Here is a 15,382-nt window from a genome sequence, read left to right on the forward strand (position 1 = left end):
TTTGGCAGTCTGTAGATATAATCTTCCAAATACAAACCTCAGAAAATGTTTCAAAGAATAGCATATAATTAGTATGGTTTAATTTCCTGTCAGCTTTTATTTTATGTATTTAATCCAACTTGTTAAACCTTCTTTGTGATCCTGAATGTTTTACAGAGAATAATATCATATTTAATTTTCTAATTCTATGTGAAGTTCCCGGTCAGGATTAGTTGATATTTTTACATCTTCAAATTTAGAAACCTAGTATAAAGTCTTACATAGATTAGCAAATGTTTACCTTTCATAACAGAAATTTAAAGAGTACTCTAGTTTGTTTATGCCTTTGCTAATGGTCCTTCCTGCTAGGAACTTTAGAAACGTTAAATGTCCATTTAGTCATGACATACACACAGCCTCAATGACCTAACAGGCGGATTTGCAGAGCAATCACCTTGCCAGCTCATGGCAGCCAGAAGTAAAAGGGAAGGTGGTAGTGGTGAATCTGTTTTTATTACTTGATGCTTAATCATCATGAATCAGAGACTTTTATGAGAAATCTTTAACCATCCCATGACAGATTTGCTCACCAAAGATGTACAGATTTTTTGCTTTATTAGGAAAGTTGTTTAGGCCCTAATTGTATATCTGTAAGAAATTGTTGAAAAATTTAACAGTTATGCTACATCAGACGTCACACCGTTCTGAGCTCAGTTTTCTCATGCCATCAGATTCTATAAATGTGATTTTAAAAATTCAATCCTGGTCAAAAGGAGTCCATTAGAAGAAAGTTGTACTATATGAAATTGTAGCTCAAAACATGCTCCGTCTCCCCAGCTTGGTAACAGCCTGGTGGTGGTGATCTTTACAGAAAGGCCACTGTAACGGCTAGGAATTCCTTCAAGGCAAGGTAGATTCGTTTCTAAACCCTGAAACATATCAAAATTACTAAAGGAGCTTAAAAATATAGATCAGGGCTCCTCCTCAAAATATGGGAAGGTGGCGCTTGTGTACCTGGAATTACTTCCATTTTAACTGCACCCATTTGAGTTCTTAGAAGTGGCAAGTATTTTATGTGCCCCCCTCACATCAGTGCACCCCAGATCCATGCACTTCAGAATTATATTAGGAAAGAACCACATCTTAGCTCTGCAGAAAATTCAACAGAGTTCACTTGGCAATTCAAAATATAAAAGCCACTTAGTTTATTGTTAGATGTTAGTGTAGTAGACATGAACATTTATTATACAATTAATGTATTATATATTCTGCTGCTCAGGAAATGGTAAGACCTGCTAATCATAGTCTGGAAGCTAACCATTCAAATGGATCCACAAAGGACTCCGTCTTTTTCGACTTGATACTGAGTTCTTCACGTGTGACTGGTGACCCCATAGTTATCCTATTTCTGTCATTTCAGAGTTCCAAAAGCATGAGGAAAAATTCAGACTGCCGTGGCTACTGCTTAAAGCTATCGGACAGTTTGAGTGCCTCAACTGTTCCTACATTGGTAGGCGGAGTCAGGGCCCCAAAGGGACTCCTCCTTCCATTGTTTTATCAAGCAAGTACAGAGGCCCAGATGTTTTGTATTTTCCCTGGAGCACAATGTATGAGTGTTTTTATATTTAAGTGGGTTTTTTTTTTTACATATTCACATGGAAATCTCAAACAGTATGGAAGGATATATATGACATGAAAAACTAAAATCTCTCTCTTCATTTTACCCTTTATTCCTTCCCTTTAATTCTATTGTCCTGAACGAAACACTGTTGACATTTGTTATGTGTATGTCCCAAACTGTTTTGAGTGGACATAAGCATGCACACACATGCAGATGGGTAGCTAAAGCTAGACAGCTGGCTCTCTAGAGTCCTTGAATGGAAAAAGGACAATTCTTCAAAAGCCATGTCTTGCTTTAAGCAAACATTAGGGAGCATCTCTGGAAAAAATATTCATATTTAACTCAATCTGTTCTCCAGTTAATTAAATTAATTACCATAATCCATGGCAGACATTTTCCCCTTCAAATAAATTAATGATCTATTTGTAAGTTAGTGTTATTTCACATATGCTGATCTCTCTTTCTGGAGGTCCCTGTTTTGATGATAGACTCATTAATAATAGGAATCCTGCAGGGTCTGGTTTTTTTTAAAATATTTATTTATTTATTTTTATTTTTGGCTGCGTTGGCTCTTAGTTGCGGCACATGGGATCTTCGTTGTGGCATGCGGGATCTTTCATTGCAGGGTACAAGCTCCAGAGTGCGTGGGCTCCATTGTTGTGGCACGCGAGCTCTCTAGTTGTGGTGCATTGGCTCAGTAGTTCTGGTGTGCGGGCTCAGCAGTCGAGGTGCATGGGCTTAGTTGCCCGGTGGTATGTAGGAACCTAGTTCCCCAACCAGGGATTGAACCCACATCCCCTGCATTGGAAGGTGGACTGTTAACCAGTGCACTACCAGGGAAGTCCCCTGCCGGGTCTTGAATATGATCCCCAGGAACCCAAAATTTTCAATACATATTGGTAGAAGTTCATTGTCAACTCACATGCACCTCATATAACAAATTGATTCAGGCAGCCCAGATTCCTGAACTCTCTTCATTGACACCTCGTATAGTAACAAAATTATGGGAAATTTACGCAACTGAAATCCTCTCTTGTTTGGTGTAGTTATTGCTTTTCCATGTCCTTTTAAAACACAAAGATCTGCAACCAACATTTTCAATATGCAAGAAATGGTTTTAATGTTCTGCATTAAACAGATTGAGGAGGTTAGACAAAACAGTATTTGCAAGATATCATGCTGTGAGAGTGATGAGGGTGAAGGGTGAAATTAATGAGTCTGAAATGGTTGTGACTACAAAGTTGTTTTTAAAATGTCGCTTTCTCAAAGAACACAAGCTTGAAACTCAACAAGCATGAATATTGGAAGGCCTTTTTAGAGAGGCTGTGAGCACTCTCACAGATACACATTTGTCCATTTAAGGTCACATCTAAGCTGTGGGCTGCATTTGCATATCCTTCTCTTTCTCTTCCAAGTTGTTTGGCATACAAGGTGCCACCTGGTAACTGGGTTGGAATCCTGTGATCCCATCTTTTGCCAATTACTTCAGAAGGTTGCTTGAGTGGTCTGCACACCTACTTTCCTCTTCCCTTTTAATTATCACAGCACAGTTAATCCTAGCTCCAAGAATCAATTTCCTTCTCATATCTACCTAGACATCCTGTCTAAGCCCCTTCTGTTTTGTTTTGTTTTTCTCCATCTCACTTCCATCTATTTCCTGTTTATTTCAGGAAAACCTCTTCTCACACCACTTTCTGGTCTTTTCCATCTTCTCTCTATTTTCTTGACCACAAAATAAAATTTGTCATGAACAACTGTGAGTGTCTGGATGTCCCTGGAAATATTTGAAAGTGACATGAAGAAACCAATGCCATCACTCTTTTGAACTTCCTTTAGGGTCAACTCAAATATTTCCCTTTACTTTTTCACCCCACTAGAGTGAAATTTCCCTCATATCTTAGATCTGTTTTTCAGTCAAAATATTAACAGATTTTTCTACATTGTTTATGATGAATGACTTTTTTCTTTTTTGTTTTTTTTAAAGCTTATTTATTTATTTATTTATTGCTGAGTTGGGTCTTCGTTGCTGCGCGCAGGCTTCCTCTAGTTGTGGCGAGCAGGGGCTACTTTTCGTTGCGGCGCTCGGGCTTCTCATTGCGGTGGCTTCTCTTGTTGCGGAGCAGGGGCTCTAGGCATGTGGGCTTCAGTAGTTGTAGCATGCGGGCTCAGTAATTGTGGCTCATGGGCCTAGCTCCTCCACGGCATGTGGGATCCTCCCGGACCAGGGCTCGAACCCATGTCCCCCATATTGGCAGGCGGATTCTTAACCACTGTGCCACCAGGGAAGTCCGTTTTTTTCTGTTTTAAAAAGATATTTTATATACTCTAAAATCATAATGAATTACAATTTATACTTAAAAAATACAGCCAGTTACTTAAGTTTTAGAGTGTGTTTTGAAATTCTAACTGTAATATCAATATCATTGTCTGCTATCATGTAGCATATGTATAGATTTGGGGCATATACTAGGTGAGATAGTTTTCTGTGTTAAAGTAGATTGAGACACAACCACTGTCTATAACATACCTTTTATGGGACTATGCACTCCAAGGTAAAACAACTATTTTAATAGTCACACTTTAAATATATCCAGTTCATATGTTGCACTACTTCCGTTTTCCAAAGATGGCTAACTTGGGGAGATTGGAAGGGAAAAATAATGGTTCAAGAAAGGCCACCAGACTTTTGTTTGGAACAAGGTCCAAATCTTATGCATCTTTGTATCCCAGCAAAGTGCATTTAGTAGGTGTTAAATAACGCTGTGTAGGATATATGAGTTAGTGAGTGAACCAAGTAAGCATAAAAGGTATTGACGTTCCCTGTTCTGAATTCCCCCAGTTGAAAAATACCCATTAGCTCCCTTTTATATTGATGATATTTATAAAGTACCATCAAGATACCTTTAGGCATTCTATTTTAAAGATATGTTGTGAATCGGAATCCCATTGATTTACTTCTGTGTTTCATCTTTTAATGTCTCTACCTCCCTAGGGACAGGACATATCTTGGCAGGCAACATGGACATGCAAATTTCTCACTGCCCCTTAATAATCTGTCTTTATGGAAAATCATTGAACTTATGACTACATTTCGTAAAGAGTTTTTTCTCCAGATTATGATACCAGACATTCCAAATTTATAATAGGGGACTGTTTGTACAGACTGAAAAGAAAAGAATAAATAGGAGAACTGGTCCACCCTGAGGAGTCCTTCAGGTACCACACACATGGTATGCATAAAGGGATAGTTCCTTATCCTCTTTTTTTTTTTTTAATGTCTCCTTGCACTTCTTTTGGAAACTTCACACAATATTTCTAGATAACCAGGGCTAGAAGTGAGGGGTAGGACAAGGTACTAAAAAATATGAGAAAGAGAGGTCCTAGGTTTCCTGTAAGATACATATGAGATGGTTATATGAGTGAAGTGCTCTTTCTATGTGAAATAAGCAGTATTTGGAGGTAGCAAAGGAATAGACAGGTAAGCCCTGGAGGTGTTCAGCTGCCAGTCTCACGTGAAGCTCTTACTGGTGGTCTTTGGTGACCCCTGGACTGACCGAGTGGTAGCTGCTGGTGATAAGCTCCACCAGGGCTGCTGGTCCATGTTGGCTTTCCTCCTCAGCCATCTCCTTTCTGATTCTCCCCCTTCCCAGGACTCATCTCCTTGCAGTGACAGGATTGAGGCTCTCAAGATGCACATCTCATTTCAAAATGGATGTGATAAACAGATGTCTTTCTTTTTTAAAAAAAATTATTGAATGAAACATTCCTTAAATTCTACACAGCTTTACAATTTTCAAAAGTTTCACACACATATAATCCCATAATAACCCCTTTTAAATCCCCTCCCTCCCCCCTTCCCTCTCCCCACTGGTGACCACTAGATTGTTCTCTATATCTGGGAGTTTGCTTCTTTTTTGTTTTATTCACTAGTTTGTTGTACTTTTTAGATTCCGCATATAAGTGATATCACGCAGTATTGTCTTTCTCTGTCTGACTTATTTCACTTAGCATAATGCCCTCCAAGTCCATCCATGTTGCTGCAAATGACAAAATTTTATTCTTTTTTATGGCTGAGTAGTATGCCATTGTATATATATACCACATCTTCTTTATCCATTCATCTGTTCGTGGGGTCCCTTTTTTGCTTGAGTGTACTTGAATGAACAAATCTTCTTCCTCCAGAGCTTGAAGGAAATAGGATGAAACATTTCAGCAGAGAAAATAAGTGGCGTGGGTGGTAGCTCTCCTGGATCTCTTCCCTTTCTTGGGGGAGATCAACTTTGAAAGGATTTTAAAATATACCCTAAGTGGTCCCTGCACACCATCCTGCTGTATGGTTGAGGAGGACGGGGAAAATAAACATTGCCATAAACAAACAGAATAATAAGTTGTAAGAAGGCAACAGAATATGTTTTTTACTTGAATGTTGAATCTTTAGTTCTGAACATGCTCCTTCTCTCCTTCCAGAAAGCTCCAAAGTATTCAAGATTTTCATTTTCTGGAATCATGAGTTTGGTACACCTCTTTTCTCTCTGAGTTTGTAATTCCTTCTGGGAAAATTTGGAAAATAATTCTTCCTTTCTTATCCCCACTAAGTGGTGACTTATCTTTGTGAGTTTATAAGTAACTAAGGCCCATTTCTGATTAGAGAAAGGTGGATGAACATAAGTTTACATTTAGTTAATGAAGATGTGGGATTTCTCTAACAGAATGAAAGATTGCTGACATCTAGCACTGGGCCTGGCACACAGTAGGTGCTCATTAAAACTCTGAGAAGGAGACTTGGGTTCTAATCCTGGATGTAAGAGTGTTTACCCTTTCTAGGCCACTGTTTCCTCATCTGAAAAATAAGAAACACTAATAACTATTTAAATTGTGTCTTAGTATGCTATATAGTAATAGAACTAATATAACCCTGTATTATAATAAATAACTGTTAGAGCCCCTTTGATTTTATCATGTGTGTCTTTCTTGAGGGCAGTGACCACATCTCTCTAGATAAGCACTCTGTCCTCACCACTCAGCACTGTGCCTTTTCCTTAGCAGATGCTCAGTAAATATTTATTGAATCAATGTTGTTTGTGTTCAAAGAGAATGTTTAACCTCTTACTGTCTCAGTTCCCTCCTCCTATTTCGTGGTCGCACGTCCACTCTTAGTAAATTGACATACCCCGAGCTCTGTTTCCAGGAGTGTAAAAAACAAGTTTTTCTTTTGATCCTGGGACATGTTCACTCAGAATTTTAGAAAAATCATTTTATATTGATTAATGCATCCCAGGTTAGACTTCCCATCCTCACATTCACACATACACATAATTTATTTCTTCTCTCTTTCCTTACCTGATGATGCTAAAATAGTTAACAGACTACTTCCTTCTTCCCCAGGGATTCTTAACTAAGAGAACATGAAACCCTTGGGAAGAGTTGTGGCAGGGCTTGTGAAACCCATAGATGGGTTTTTTTGTTTTGTTTTGCCCATCGACTGCAGTGGTCCAGCCTATAGTTTTATTTTTCAGACCAGTAAGTAAAGGTGACAGACAGCCACTGGCTCAAGTTTTTCCAGGAATTAAAGGACCTGGTCAGTCTTCAGGTTGCTTGGCACCTTGTCTTGCTAATCTGTCAGCTTCTTCATTGCCTATAAATCCCGAATGTCCAGGAACATGCATCCACTGGATGTCCATGCCCTGGACAAGCCTGTCCAGTTCCACGAAGTCCTCTTTGTTGATCACCTCCTTCCCTGTGCTTGTCCTCCATCCATTGTTCTTCCAGCCTTACACCCAATTAGGGATGCCATTGATAGTAAGCATGCTGTCTGTGTAGAGAACCAACTTACTGATGTTCTGAGCCTTCGCTTGTTCTATGGTTTTGCAGCCTGCGTGAGTCTCTGCTCTTTGGTTTGTTTGTCACCCAGGAAGTCTAATTCCTACATTTAAAGAATGGCCTGGCCCCCAGTAAACACCGATTCCTGCTCGAGCCCCCCCTCCGCCCATTACTGGAGCAGCAACCATCCTTGTAGATGATGACAGATTCCCCCATATAAGAAAATGTGTCTTTGCTCACTGAAGGCAGCATGCTTTGCACACAGCTCCGCGTTTTCACCTTCACCTTCATCCAAGGGCTCACAAAGTCACTTGTTTGCTTTCACTAGTGATTCTTGTATGCGTTTATTTTTCTGCCCTTCTGAACCATCAGGGTTTGTATGAAATGTGTGTGCCTTTTTATGGAAAGTGGATTGGATTTTTTTTTTTTTTAACTAGATTCTCTAAGGGTCCTTTGACCCATTAAAGGTGAAGATCCACTCTACTAAATGAGTAAGGTCTAGTCATTTGGAAAAGCCTGCAATCTCCCCTCTGTGGTTGCCTCAATGACTTTAAAAAAATGTTTCCAAGATGATAAAGAAACCCACTTCGCATCTTATAATTCCACCCTGTAGCAAGACCAGCTTACAGAAATGCCTTAAAGCTTCCATCTCTCCATCTGAGGGCCCCCCACTCCCAACCCACCCAGGCCAAGAAGCCCATGACTCATATCACTAGGCAACATCCTCTTTACATTTCCATGAGCTACCTGTCTTGCTACCTTGACACTGGACAAGTAAATTGCCCTCCCATATATCATGACTTGTGGGAACGTATTTTTACCACAGTGAACTTGGGGTATACAATGCATGTCAAGGTCACTGGCCTTAGCAAAACAGAGGCCAATTTTAGAAAACAGATATAGGAGAGATATAGTGATATAATAGAAGGGACACCAAAGTAATAGTCAGGGACCACCACTGAGACATATTATAACATACTCTAGATATAAAGGAAGTGCTTCAGTTCTTTGTGCTTTATTTTCTCATCGGCCAGTGTGGATATTGGACACGATGCTCTGCAGTGTCTTCCAGCTTCAATCTCTAAAATTGTGTGATTCTTTTTTTTTTTTTTTTTTTTGTGGTACGCGGGCCTTTCACTGTCGCGGTGTCTCACGTTGCGGAGCACAGGCTCCGGACGTGCAGGCTCAGTGGCCACGGCTCACGGGCCCAGTCGCTCCGCGGCACGTGGGATCTTCCCAGACCGGGGCACGAACCCGCGTCCCCCTCATCGGCAGGCGGACTCTCAACCACTGCGCCACCAGGGAAGCCCTAAAATTGTGTGCTTCTTGTTAGCTGACACTGGACAAGCTAATGGGAAGTCCTAAAGCCTTAAAGATCTGAAATTTTCTAGCTTACCAGGAAATGGGCAAGAAATTAAACAAATCCAAAATATTGAACGAGTGAAGAAAGGAGCCATTTTAATGGACAGGAATACCTAATATTGAAAAGATCTCATTTCTTCCAAAATTATAAAAAATATAGCTCAATTCTGATTTTTAAAAAATGACTTTCTTAAAATTTTACCAATTTCTGAAATAAACAGATGAGGATAGCCTGGTCCTCCTCTCACCAAAAAAAATGATAGTTAAGAATAAAAATCTCAGGCTTCCCTGGTGGCGCAGTGGTTAAGAATCTGCCCTGCCAATGCAGGGGGGACACAGGTTCAAGCCCTGGTCCAGGAAGATCCCACACGCCGTGGAGTAACTAAGCCCATGCGCCACAACTACTGAGCCTGCACTCTAGAGCCCATGAGCCACAACTACTGAGCCCACGTGCTACAACTACTGAAGCCCACACTCCTAGAGTGTGGGCTGTGCAACAAGAGAAGCCACTGCAATGAGAAGCCCGCGCACCGCAACTGGAGAAAAGGCCTCATGCAGTGATGAAGACCCAATGCAGCCAAAAATAAATAATAAATAAATAAATAAAATGTTTTAAAAAAAGAATAAAAAACTTGCAGTGCTATCCATGAAAAAATAATATAAAGCTACAGAAAGTAAAATAGCATGATAGAGCAAAACATAGACCAATGAAATAGATTCAAACGTCCAAGCTGCCAATCATTAACAATTATTGTAATGATGAAGTTATAACAAATTTGTACTTATAATTAAAAGAAAGTAATAATTAAGAGTACAATTGAATAAAATAATGATTTTTTAATGTAAAATAATTGTATATGTAATATAACTATAATAAATTATAAAGCTGTGGGGCTTCCCTGGTGGCGCAGTGGTTGAGAATCCGCCTGCCGATGCAGGGGACACAGGTTCGTGCCCCGGTCTGGGAAGATCCCACATGCCGCGGAGCGGCTGGGCCCGCGAGCCATGGCCGCTGAGCCTGCGCGTCCGGAGCCTGTGCTCCGCAATGGGAGAGGCCACAACAGCGAGACGTCCGCGTACCACACACACACAAAAAATTATAAAGCTGTAATGTTATAGTTACAATATTATTTGACAATTATAATTTATTATAATAAAGTAATAATTTACTTATTATAATAATCAATAAAAAGAAAACAAAATGCCCAATAAAAATGGGTAAAATATTTTAATATATACACTTCATCAAAAATGTGTGAATAACCAAAAGCACATAAAAACATGCCAAACAGCACTTGTGATTAGGGAAATTAAAATTAAAATCAAAATGAGATCAGCCTAAATACCTAATTAGAATGTCTAAAATTTAAAAGACTGACTACAGTAAGTGCTAGAAAGGATATAGGGCAAGTGGAATCCTCATACACTGCTGGCAGGAATATAAAATGGTATAACCACTTTGGAAAACATTTTGGCAGCCATCTTAATAAATTAAACATATACTTCCCATAAAATCCAGCCATTCCATTCCTAAGCATTTAATCAAGAGAAATGAAAGCATATGTCCACACAAAGAGTTGTACATAACAGCTTTATTTTTAAATGGCCAAAATTGGAAACATCCCAAAAGTCCATCAGGAGATGACAGGATAAACAAATTGTGTCAGGTACGTACAATACTAATTCCATTATTATTACATTATAATTACATTATTTATTACAACAGTACTAAAAAGGAATGAACTGTTGACATAATGCTACAACATGAATGATTCAAAAGAATTACGCTGAGTGAGAGAAGACAGACCAAATAGGAGTGCATATTGTAAAATTCATTTATCTAAAATTCCAAAGAAGGCAAACTAATCTATGAAGAAAGCTGTCTCAATTGTTGCCTGGAGACAGGGGGTAGGGAGATTGATTTAATCTAATAATTTAAAAGATAAAAGAAACTATAGAAAACTATGTAATTATTTATCTGATCTTGAATAGAAAAACCCTTTCTAAGAATAAATTGAAGACAAAATTTTAAAAATAAAAGGATGATTGACTTGATTTTTTTTAAATTTAAAGGTTTATGTTAAAATACATTATAAAATTATAAGTCAGGTAGCAAAGGAGATGATATTTGCCATAAATATAAAAGGTATATATTAAAAGGTCTTATAAAACAATAATGACTTAATAGAACATCCCCATTGTAAAAGGGCAAATCATATAAACTAGTGTTTCACACCCCCCCAAAAGAAAACAGGTAAGGAGGAGGAAGGAAGGAAGGAAGGGAAGGAAGGGAGAGAGGGAAGGAAGAGGATAAAGAAACAGATTCACAAAACGCTTAGCAAAAAAGAGGTTTTTCTGCCTCTTGGTTGTGTCTTTATAGGTTGTTTTATTTCAACCTTTGTGTTTTTCCATATTTTCATAGTTCCTACAGTGGACTTGGGTGATCACAAAATAGTCTAGAGAGAGAGGTTCAGTGAACTTGGCAAAGTGTTAGTGGTCTTCCAGATGAAGGTGTAGAAGGTATCTGTTCAAAGGAAAGCGGAGACAAGGGATGTGTGTGTGTGTGTGTAAGAGATATGCCGAGGAGATTATGATTAGTAGGAGAAAACAGGGCCTTCGAAGTGGAATACGGTCTGGTCCCTCCCAGGCAGCGCCTGACTCCTGTGTGAATCCAGGCTATCCAAGCGCAATGCCGAGAGTTGGTGGGCACTTCAGAAATGCTTGCTTTATCAGTTGGTGAAAGACATGAAGGGGAAGATTGTATGTTGCATTCAAATACATGAAGAGAAATGTTTAAATATTCACCATAAGTTACATTCCTCCTAATCCTCATTTTACAACCCTTAGTTCAAAACACAAGTAGCAATTGGATGTTGACTGTGTAGTCAACATTATTATCAGGCTATATAAAATCATGAAACATCATCCTGAAATTCAAGGAATTTGGAGTCTAGCTGGGAAAATACACCTCACAGGAAATAATTAGACAGTAAAGTCGTTTCCTTCATTTCATTGTGGGGCAGAATGCATTCTAAAATGAAGAGATTATAACCGTCACAGGAGCACACACTTCCAATATCTAAGAAAAACAATTTTTTGAAGAGAGAACTATTAGGATATTAGGAGGCCTTGAAAATTGCAAGGGGAATTCTCTTGGTGAAAAGAGCTAACATCCAACAGATTAAGTCAACATGTAAATATGTATTCTTGGAGTCTGCAGGGCTCTCACAGGAATATTAAATGCTGGTTTTTATGACTCTGGTTTAAAGTCATGGCAGGGTCTCTCCGTTTAGTGAAGCTGGCTTAGGAGGAAGAGAAGCACGATGGTGGAGCTCATTGGGGCAACTGAGCTCTAGTCTAAGCCTTGTGGACTTGCTTTCACGCAGCCAGAGGATAGAAATGGCATTGTTCTGTGTCCTTGACCAGAGCGTTAGTTACAACTTGTCAGAAGAGAAGAAATAAGTGAGAAAGAAAATAAATGATTTATAAAACTCCTCAGAATACATCATCCCAAACTATGAGCACAACATTTAAAACTAGGCAGGAGAGCAAGAGAGAAAATAACGTCGGCTGAAAATGAGATGCTAACATTTTAAAACAGTGATGAACATTCAAGAATGTCCCTGATATATCGTCTTCCAGTGACTTTCTGTCTTCACCATAAATAGACATGAGTTAACGTATGTTTGAAGATTCATTTCCCTTTTATTGAGTTCACTCAACAAAAGGTCTTTTTCCAGCATGTCCTGCTTTTATAAACCAAGATCTAATTTGACATGATTACATAATTGTGTGACCGTCTGCGCCCTTCCTCCTCTTTCTCCTTTCTACAAGGCAGAGTCTCTTTCTTCCTAGAGCCTTAGAGAATATGTTAATTCCCTTAATAACAATAATAGTTTTCTCACAACTAATTCATCTATTTACTAAATTGTTATTAAGGACCTATTAGTTGGCAGCCACTGTGCCAGGCGTTGGGAATAGAAAAATGGATAAAACACATTCCCTTCTTTGGAGCTTTCAGCCGAGTGGGAGATTCAGAAAATTAAAGAGATAATTTAAAAAGAGGTGTGATGCATACACAGAAAGGTGTGGCAGACTGCTAGTTACCTACCCCAGCATAACATCTCCCCAGTTTTCATTAGAAACAGAACCCTTTGATTGTACTCGATTAGAAAACCAAAACTTGCAGCCTCTTCTGTAGCTAGATGTGGCTATATGACTAAGTTCTGGCCAATGAGATACAAGCATAAGTAAGTATTCAGTGAAATTTCCAAGAGGACTCCTTAAAAGGAAATGACTAAGCCAGAAGAAGGATCCTTTTAGCTTTCCTCCCTTCCAAGAAGGCTAATGAAACAGCTGGAGTGACAGCAGCAATTCTGGATTATGAAGTAACCTTGAAAATACTAGGAGGTCAGGATTCTAAGTGATTGTGGAACCAGGATATCAGCCCCAGACAGCCTCCAGATGACTTCTTTTACATGGGAGAATAAACCTTTGTGCATTTAAGCCACTGTGGTTGGATCTGTGACTATTGAAGACCAAAATAATACTCACTGATGGAATGACACTTAAGAAAAATCATGGGAGCAGTGTCCTACTCTGTCTCTGGGGGAGAAGTCAGAGACAGTGTTCCTGTAGAAGTCACATTTGATCTGAGTATTAAGGGACAAATGAATGGGGAAGGTGTGGAAAAGTGTTTAAGGAAGAAGAAATGCCAAGTGAAGATCTGAACTGGAAAGGAACTATCGACAAGATACTAAAGGTCAGCATAACAGGAGTAGAGTGAATTAAGAAGAAACCGGCAGGAGATAAATCTCAAAATCTCATAGATGCTCCATTTTGCAGAGATCATCATAAAGATATTCATAGGTAGCTGCAGAGCAGAGGTCTAACAGCAGAGGCATATATTTGGGAGATATGAACATATAGGTGGTTTCTAAAGCCTTGGGAATTAATGAGGTCACCCAGGGAGAGTGTTTAAAGTCAGAAGAGGGCCTCAGAACAACAATGAAGTATCACCTCACACCGGTCAGAATGGCCGTCATCAAAAAGTCTACAAATAACAAATGCTGGAGAAGGTGTGGAGAGAAGGGTACCCTCCTACACTGTGGGTGGGAATGTAGATTAGTGCAGCCACTATGGAGAACAGTGTAGAGTTCCTCAAAAAGCTAAAAATAGAACTACCACATGATCCAGCAGTTCCACTCCTGGGTATATATCTGAAAAACAAAAACACTAATTCAAAAAGATACATCCACCCCAATGTTCACAGCAGCACTATTTACAGTAGCCAAGACATGGAAGCAACCTAAGTGTCCGTCAACAGATGAATGGATAAAGAAGACATGGTATATATATGCTACTCAGCCATAGAAAAGAATGACGTTCGGCCATTGGCAGCAACATGAATGGACCTGGAGAATATTATGCTTAGTGAAATGTCAGAGAAAAACAAATACTGTATGATATCACTTATATGTGGAATCTAAAAAATAATACAGATGAATATATATACGCAAAACAGAAACAGACTCACAAATAGAGCAAACAAACTAGTGGTTACCAAAGAGGAGAGAGACGTGGGGAGGGGAATATTAGGGGTATGGGATTAAGAGATACAAACTACTATGTATAAAATAGATAAGCACCAAGGATATAATTGTACAGCACAGGGAATTATAACCATTATCTTGTAATAACTTTTAATGGAGTATAATCTGTAAAAATAATGAATCAGTATGCTGTACACCTGAAACTAATTTACTATTGTAAATCAACTATGCTTCAGTATAAAAATAATTAAATAAAATTAGAAGAGGACCAAGGACAGAACCCCGATATCAAACAATTAAAGACTGAGTGAGTGAAGGAGAGAGTCCCCATCTTCTGTTTAAAAAAGAGAGAGAGAGAATATCAGCATAATTCAGTGTCACAAAATGTAAGAAATCACTGGGGCAGAGGGCAGAGGTGAGATAGGCTTCCTTTTGTTTCTAGGCTGAAGGAACTATTTATATAAGATTTCAAGAAGGGTAAACAGCCCTCTTTGCGCTTGCCTTGCTGGAGAGTCTGGTGGGTGGTGGAAGATGAATTAAGATAATATTTACAAACAGGATGAGCCTACGTACGCATCTAAGATCCTCGGGTTCATTATCTGTAAAATGGGGATAGTAGCGCTTCCCTTGTAGCCCGGTAGGAAGATAAAATAAGAGATGGAAACGGGTATATAACTAAATAAGGAAACCATGTCATCGTGATTCATTCACCCTTGGAGGCTGATGGAAACTTACATTGAAAATTATCACATATGCGGAGGGACGTTAGTTTGTCAACTTCTTGACAATTAGTAGTATATATTTTTTTTAATTTTCAAGAATTTTTATATTCCTATGCATGGATTAGTATTGCCCTATCACAGATAAACCTAGAAGGACAGAGGTCCTTGTACTCTGAGGATTTACCATGAAGCCAATGAAGTCTAAACTACAGAATCCTCCCTTACATGGCCTTTTCCAGGAATCCAAGGCAAGGAGTCCTAGCTGTGTGTTCACATGCTTACACAGTTAGGTAAAATTTGCAAGATAATGCCATTACACTACAATG

The 15,382-nt window shown here is 39.0% G+C and overlaps 1 protein-coding gene and 1 pseudogene across 6 annotated transcripts in view; one reads left to right on the forward strand and one right to left on the reverse strand.

The window, feature by feature from the left end:
- Positions 1 to 15,382, forward strand: part of NRG1 (neuregulin 1) — a 1,012,474-nt gene that overhangs the window by 618,519 nt on the left and 378,573 nt on the right. The gene's annotated exons all lie outside the window — the stretch shown is intronic.
- LOC131747575 (ribonuclease H1 pseudogene) lies at positions 7,180 to 8,121 on the reverse strand (annotated as a pseudogene).

Source organism: Kogia breviceps, chromosome 20 (assembly GCF_026419965.1).
Source record: "Kogia breviceps isolate mKogBre1 chromosome 20, mKogBre1 haplotype 1, whole genome shotgun sequence".
In the NCBI taxonomy this organism is placed as follows: domain Eukaryota; kingdom Metazoa; phylum Chordata; class Mammalia; order Artiodactyla; family Physeteridae; genus Kogia; species Kogia breviceps.